This window comes from Cnephaeus nilssonii, assembly GCF_951640355.1.
Source record: "Cnephaeus nilssonii genome assembly, chromosome: X".
Lineage (NCBI taxonomy): Eukaryota > Metazoa > Chordata > Mammalia > Chiroptera > Vespertilionidae > Cnephaeus > Cnephaeus nilssonii.
In genome coordinates this window covers 25,987,035-25,994,601 of record NC_137071.1, presented here as the reverse complement: position 1 = coordinate 25,994,601, position 7,567 = coordinate 25,987,035, and the positions used below count along the sequence as shown (strand labels likewise).

Here is a 7,567-nt window from a genome sequence, read left to right as displayed (position 1 = left end):
CTTTCTCTCCATTTTGGCTGCCTGTTTGTGTTTGTTTCTATATATTAGGTTGATCTGCTACAACTCCCTGTCTCTATTGCAAGACGTCAGTTTCTATTTGTGATTGGTCCTGAGGACCCTTTGGAGCTATCAGCAACCTATAGCTTGTGGCTCCCTCTACTGGGGCTGTGTGTGTTTGGAAAGGACCAAGTTGTGTACCAAGGCATGCTTTTCCCAGCCCCAGGTCCAGAAGCAGATCTGGCAAGGACTCAAAGGCTCCAGAGATCTGCCTCTGCCTGTAGTCTGATTGTTATTCTCAGTCTTAATGAGTCTCAGGCTATCAACCACATTAAGGCTAGACTCCACAAGGTGAGGTGAGATGTTTTACAACAGGGTAGGGGGGTTGCTTTCCCCCAGGCAAAACCTGCCTGGATGTAAAAGGTCTGCCTAAGAATGATGTCTTCTGCAATATTATGGAATGACTCTGCATAGGAAACTGGGTCAGCTGCCTGTCAAGTTCTAATCCCAGATCCCCCAACCCTGGATTCTGCTCACACAGCTCTAGTCTACTCTGCCCTCCTTCTGCCAGAGCCTAAGGTGAGTGGCTGCACACAAAACATTTTGTGCATTGGCACTTTAATAGAGTGCCTGCATTTCCAGCCATCTCTTCCTGACAGACAGCAACCCTGCTGCTTTTCACAAGAAAATGTTATGTTGGCACCTTTCTCAGTTCTGTTGCTCTGGGCTGGGGAGCCTGGTTGGGGTTTAGACCCCAGAGTTTTCAGTGGGAACTCTGCAATACTGAAATATCCTTATGGAACTTCCACTGCTCCTTGTGGTATCCAGGCCAGCACTCTTGTGCCTCCAAACTTCTTACCAGTCTCTATGTGGTATCCACTTTCTATCCTTGGTTATCAGGGTTTTCTCCAGCTAGTCTTCAGGATGACTTTTTAAAAAAATTTTAATTGTAATTCCAGTTTGGTCCTGGGAGAATGTTAGTGTAGCTTCCACTTATTCCACTGCCATTTTGGAATTTGTATCATCTTAAGATTTAGAAATGGGTAGATCATGAGTACTTTAAGGCCATATTGTATTATAGAAATTTATACCTGAAACCTATATAATCTTATTAATCAATGTCACCACAATAAATTCAGTAAAATTAAAACAATGTCATATCAACTCTAATTCAATATATGTCTCAAAACTTTATAAAAATTAAACTACAACTCTTCTTAATGCAAAAAAGTACTTTTCAAAAATAATAGTCTATTCTAGGGCTTTACTCATTGTTGCTAAACTAAAAGAGGAAATGTGCAGATGTGATTTTGCAATTTTTGCAGTGAGATTTTATATATTCCATTGAGAATGACATATTCATAAATGAATAAACATTTTATGTCTAACAGATAATGTATAAGGCTAAGGAGGCAGAAATATAGCTATTACTTCAACATACCTGATTTTGTTTTGAACTACCTGTAATCTGGATCAAAATTTTTTTTAAATATATTATAGGAAAGGGTCCACTTTTTATTTCATATGGTTATAAATTAAAATTTTATATTAACTGTTAAAATTAATAAAAATATAAATAATAACTACCAATTTCATTAAGTAACTTTGCCATTAAAAGACTGGTGATCAAATAACTTGCCAATATTCAGGTATACTTTTCTTATCACTCAGTTTATGCAATAAAATGTAATCATTATATCCTTATCACATTCACATTTCTGTAAAATTTTAGTAAATGAAATTAACTTTGTTAAGTAAAGACTCTTAACTTTCCCAAACAAATAATTTTATTGTGTTTTTTTTTCTGAATTAATATGACTATTTATATATATCATTATTTTTGGTGTATTTTTAAATGCAAATTAATTGAGTTTTTATATCTGATAGCTAATTCAGGAGCCATTTGTGATATATAAAAATGTATTCATGGAAGGCAATTTTATTTTGTTAAATCATTATTAGCATTTCCTCTCATGGGGGAAATTAAATAATTTTATGCACAACTACTCAAAATATTTTTAAACTTCTGCAAACATAAGATTGTCAAAATCTAACATATGTTATGTGATAGTTAATGCTCCAGAGGAAGTAAAGAAACAAAACATGTCTGCTAAAGTAATTAATATGCTGCAATAGAGACAACAAGAACCTTTATTTATCAGGATGAGTCATATCCCTCTGCCAGTCACATCCAACATATATCATTTAAAACTTTTTAGTACATAGGAATTACAATTAAATTAGTGTTTTCTAGTTAGGTGCACATTTTTGAAGTTGTGATTTTTTTGGAATCCATTACAAGTGAAAAATGAGCTGTTTCATTGCATTAATATTTCCTATATAAAAATGTGCAGTTGAAGTCAAATAGTAATATATATTTAATCCAATTGCAAAAAGAGGAATTCCTGTGTAATATGCAAAGTCAGTCACATTTGCTATACATTGAATAAAGATAATTTGATGGCAAAAACCATTAAAGCATAAGTATATTTTTATAGATTAGTAAGAAAGAGACAAACATGTTCCTGAAAATGTCCTGTGGCAGAACCTTGTATGGCAGTTTACAGTAACAACGAAGGTCAGTGTTGCTGTGCCTCACAGAGGAAGATAAAATTAAGGAAAGCATCTGTAAGTCACTGTAAGACTCTGGTATTTATTCTGCATGCAATGGGAAGATACTAGAGGATTCTCAGCAGCGAATAGACATAGTTTGAGTTATGTATTTTGAAAGATCACATTACTTATCATGCAGAGTGTAAACTGAAGGGAGTAAGGAAGGAAGCAGGTAGACTATTTAGACTATTTCAGATAGTAGTAAGTTGGCCTATGAAACTAGTAGAGGAAGTGGGGAAAAGTAAGTAGATTCTGAATATCTTTTGAAGGTATAGCCAATATTTGCCTATAGAGTAAATACATTGTGTGAGATAAAAGAAAGATTATTGCCTTAGCAACTAGAAAGATATCGGGAAACTACAGATATATCAGTTTAAGGGTAAAATAAAAAATTGGGTTTAGTCAAAATACTTTAGAGATATTTATTATATATCCAAGTAAAGGCATTGTGTATGCAGTTGAATAGCTGAGGTCAGGCATAGACATAATTTTTTAATAAGTATACTAGTATAATGAAGTTTCAAGCCATGATATTAAATAAATTTTCCAGAAAGTAAAAGTAGAGAATTAGTCCAAAGATTAAACATTAGGGGCCCAAAGAGCGGTTGGAAAGATGAGTAGGAATCACATTTATTTAGATCCACTTTTCTTATGACATAATATGATTAACAAAAGAAACATTGATATTCGCAAGGATATCAGGAAAAAAAAGCCCCTTTATACCCTGATGGTATAAAGGTGTACATTACTTATCTATTGTTGTACTTATCTATTATTGCTCATTTCCTCAAACTTTAGCAGATTAAAATAACACATATTCATTATCTCAGTTTCTCTGGGTTAGGAATTCATGATGTTGCAATGAAGACATTGTCTAGGGCTTCTGATAGATCCACTTCCAAGATGGGTCACTCACATGGCTGTTTAGCAGAAAGTCTCAGTTCCTTGTTGGATATTGGCAGGAGGCCTCATTGTCTCACAACATGGATCTCTCCATAGACGTTCTTAAACATTCTCATAACATGGCAGCTGACTTCCCCCAGAAGTAGTGATATGAGAGGAGGAGAAACCCCCATGCCTTTTATATAGTCTCAGAATTCAAACATTATCACCTTGCCACATTCTATTTATTAGAATGAGGTACTCAGTATAGCCCACACTAAAAGATACAAAAATTAGGTTCTTTCATTTTGAAGGGAAGAGTAGCAAATAATTTGTAGGTGTATTTTAAAATCTTCACAATGTAGATTTGCAAAACATTTTTTCAGGAATATAGCAATACCTGTAAAAGAGTAAAATGCACATGACACTTTATCTAATAATTGCATTTCTAGAAATTTATCCTACTGCACAGATGCATAAGAAATATATATATATATATTAGAGGCCTGGTGCATGAAATTCGTGCACTGGGGGGAGGGTCCCTCAGCCCGGCCTGCACCCTCTCACAGTCCAGGACCCCTCGGGACATGTCCGCCTGCAGGCTTAGGCCCGTTCCCCATGAAAATCCCTCTCGCAGTCCGGGACCCCTTGCTCCTTACCGCCCACCTGCTCACTGCTCCTTACCACTCAGCTCACTGCTCCTTAGTGCTGCCACTGCACTCGCCAGCCGTGAGCCCTATCTTTCCGTGTAGTTGCCTGTGGGCCAACTGCTCTCTTCCTTTTCACTTAGGGCGAGCAGCATGTGAGAACAGAGTGCACAGTCGTGGAATGCAGAGGGCTGCCCGGAGCTGAGAGGAGTGGCCGGGCCCTTGGGATAAGAGGTGGACACAGAGGACTTTATCTCACCCAATTGTGGGGCAGGCTGGCTAGCCTTCATCTGCCTGACCCCACCCAGGGAGGGACCGAGCATGGTGTCTGCCTCTCCATTCCTCATCCTTCCATCTGTGACACCTGTCACCCTTGCCAGGCCTCCCCCAAAGTGAGTTCAGCTCAATCCCTGAATGTAAAAGGGCATTGGGGGGTGGGGCTCCACTCCAGTGCCCCCTGATTCCCAGCGACAGTACCTGGTTGACAGGACATGATCTCAGGATGGTGGCCACAGCTACAGAACATAGATCTGTTTCAAGAAAAGTTGGGAATGTAGACTTTCCTATGAGCCCCTATTCCAAAAGGTGGCAGTTTATTCACATTGTGGCAAAGACACCTTCAAGAGTAACAAGTGGGTAAAGTCAGGGACAAACCAGGCCATTTCCTCATCCAATCTCTCTGAGGCACATGGACAGAACCAAGTCTCAGCTCTTCGCAGGACACTTCTGTGTTTTTTTTTTTTTGTTTGTTTGTTTTTTAAGCCTAAAGGACAGTAGTCTGTCTCCATTCTTGTTCTTGAGAATTTTTTCATCATTGAATAAAAGGATATGTACATCGGGGCAATCCTCTCGAGATACAATATTCCAGTTGAACCCATGTGATGACGACATCGCCCTTCAGAGGGAGGGAGCAGATAAATGGGGAACAGGTAATTCTGAAAACCAAAGCAATGACAGAGATGCTAAGCCTTTCCTTCACGTGTCTGACATCCCTCTTCAGGGGGCCTGCAGGCCAGGCGTCTGGTGGACCTTTACCACTTGATGTCCTGGCAGGTTTCCCTGGGCCCTGTTAGGCAGTGAGCAGGGCCTCCTGGGCCAGGGGGAGTCATCCCCCCACCCCAGCCACTCCTAGTACAGCTCCTGCACATGGGCACTGGTCTCCGGGGGGGCCACACTGGGATGGCAGCATAGATGCCTTTCATCTGCCGCAGCAGTGCCCTTTCTGCATGCCCGTTGTCCTCCTGGGCCTGGCCCCTGCTGCCTAGGCATCCCCAGCGCAGGCCAGGACCTCCATGAAGTGCAGGGAAACTTGCCCCTCTAGAGCTTCAGGACCACTTCTGGATGTTCCGAAAGCCATAAGCAGCCTCAAAGCATAGCAGAACCTCTCCATCCCTTTCAAGGGTGACCTCCTGGAAGTTTTTGTTCCTCAGGGTGTGGTAGGTGAGCACCCCAATGTCCTCGTTGAACAGCTCCTTGGCCATGGGCTTGAAAATATGTTCCAGGTACCCATCGGAGCTGACACCCTCGTGGAGCCTCACCTCCTCCTCCTTCATGTCTCCAAACAGAGTGTCCACAGCGTATTATTCGAGGCGAGGTCACTTTGCTCCATTATCTGGACAATTTCACCTGAGGTTAACACGCAGTCAGCACCCTGGGAACTATGCAAAGCTGTGGGAACGTCTTCTCAAAGGGCCTCCAGTTTCTTGTCATAACTCGGGGCCACAATGACGTGGAAAATCTTGTCTGGGGACAGGTTCTGCTGTCTGGTGAAGTAATCCTTCACCAGAGAGCCCATGATCTGCTGGTGAGACTTGGCCATGCAGAGGTGGGGGTGATGGGGTGACCCAGCACACGTTCTGCATATCAGTCCCAGCTGGGGCAGGTGGAGGTCAGCATGGGTAGCCGGGGTTCTTCCTCGCAGTGCTGGCAGTACTGATGCACAAATTCCTTCTGACTCCGGGATGCTGAAGTTTGCAGCTACTTCATGTTGAAGACAGTGTGCCCCAAGGCTTTTGAGAAAGCCGCAGAGCCTTCTGGATGCATCAGTGACAGTGAGGCTGAATTTAGCAGCAAAATAAGGCAGAGACTAAGGACACACGGACACTGCCAGCACCTTGTGCTGTGAGGTATCACATTTCTTATTGAGGTTCAGAACACGGAAGAAGTCCTTGGTGTTCTGTTGAGAAATCTGTACTCCTTCCTCTGTGGTCACACAACTGTCACATGTTAAGCAGTCACTCAGAAATATCTTGACATCGTCTAGAGTATGGAATTCTCCCTTCTCTCCGTTCTCCTCATCTGGACTCGACGTTGATTGCGGTATTCTCTAGGTCATCAGATTTTGTTTTTTTACTATATTCCTTCCATGTGCAGTGATCACACTTCATCTGAGGCGGGGTGGACGGGGGCCAGCCTGAGTGACCTGAAGAAAGCACAGAGAGAGCAGTCAGTCACCGCTGGTCACCTCTCATGCTGCTGGTGGTATCCTTTCATCCTTGTGGAGCGTCTAGGGAGGGAAAGCAGCCACAGTGCCCAAGGCCGAGTTCCAGGAGGCCAGCAGCTCTGTTGGGTGCCTGGCCTGTCCTCTGGAGATTGAACCTACAGGACTACTAAGGAAGCCAGTCCCCAGTTCCTCTCCGCCTCCACCAAGGATTGATTGGAGTCTGAAGGCCAGGAGGAGGGACCAAGAGGCCTACCTTCCAGCTGCTCGCCAGTCCCTGCGCCACTCACTCCAGTTCTCTGTTAACCATCCCCTGATTAGCCTGTGAGCTGGAGGACAGACCAGTCGTCCGTTCGGTCATTATGGACCCTGGCACACACACACACACACACACACACACACACACACACACACACACACACTGTGTGGCCAGATTATTATGATCTCTCAACGCATAATAATCTTGCCACTCAGTATATATATTAGAGGCCCGGTGCATGAATTCGTGCATGGGTGGGGTCCAGCCAGCCTGGCCAGGAGGAGGGGACATGGGCGGGCAGTTGGCTGGCCTGCCTGCTGGTAGAACTCCTGGTCGCCGGGACAATTTGCATATTAGCCTTTTATTATATAGGATATACACTGAGTGGTCAGATTATTATGCGTTCAGAGATCATAATAATCTGGCCACTCAGTGTATATCCACACATTTGTACTGGTGTGTGTGTGTGTGTGTGTGTGTGTGTGTGTGTGTTTGAGGGGGGGAGAGAGAATCTTATATGTTTACAGCAGAATTTTTAGTCATAAAGAATCAGATATGACTTTAATATCCACCATTAAAGGAACAGTGAATTTAATTACAGTGCAGCTATACCATGGGGTAATAGCAACTAAAAGAATGAGGTAGAGCTGTTCGTACTGAAATGAAAAGAGAAATGAGATGTCCATTTTCTATTTTTAAGATAAATAAAGCAAGTGGCAAAACATTTTA

General features: G+C 42.4%; 1 pseudogene across 1 annotated transcript; it reads right to left on the bottom strand.

Moving 5' to 3' along the window:
* Positions 1-5,267: 5,267 nt before the first annotated feature.
* On the bottom strand, positions 5,268-6,526 carry LOC307095907 (nuclear prelamin A recognition factor-like; annotated as a pseudogene). The gene has a single exon. The product of its transcript is annotated as a nuclear prelamin A recognition factor-like (transcript).
* Between the last annotated feature and the right edge of the window lie 1,041 nt (positions 6,527-7,567).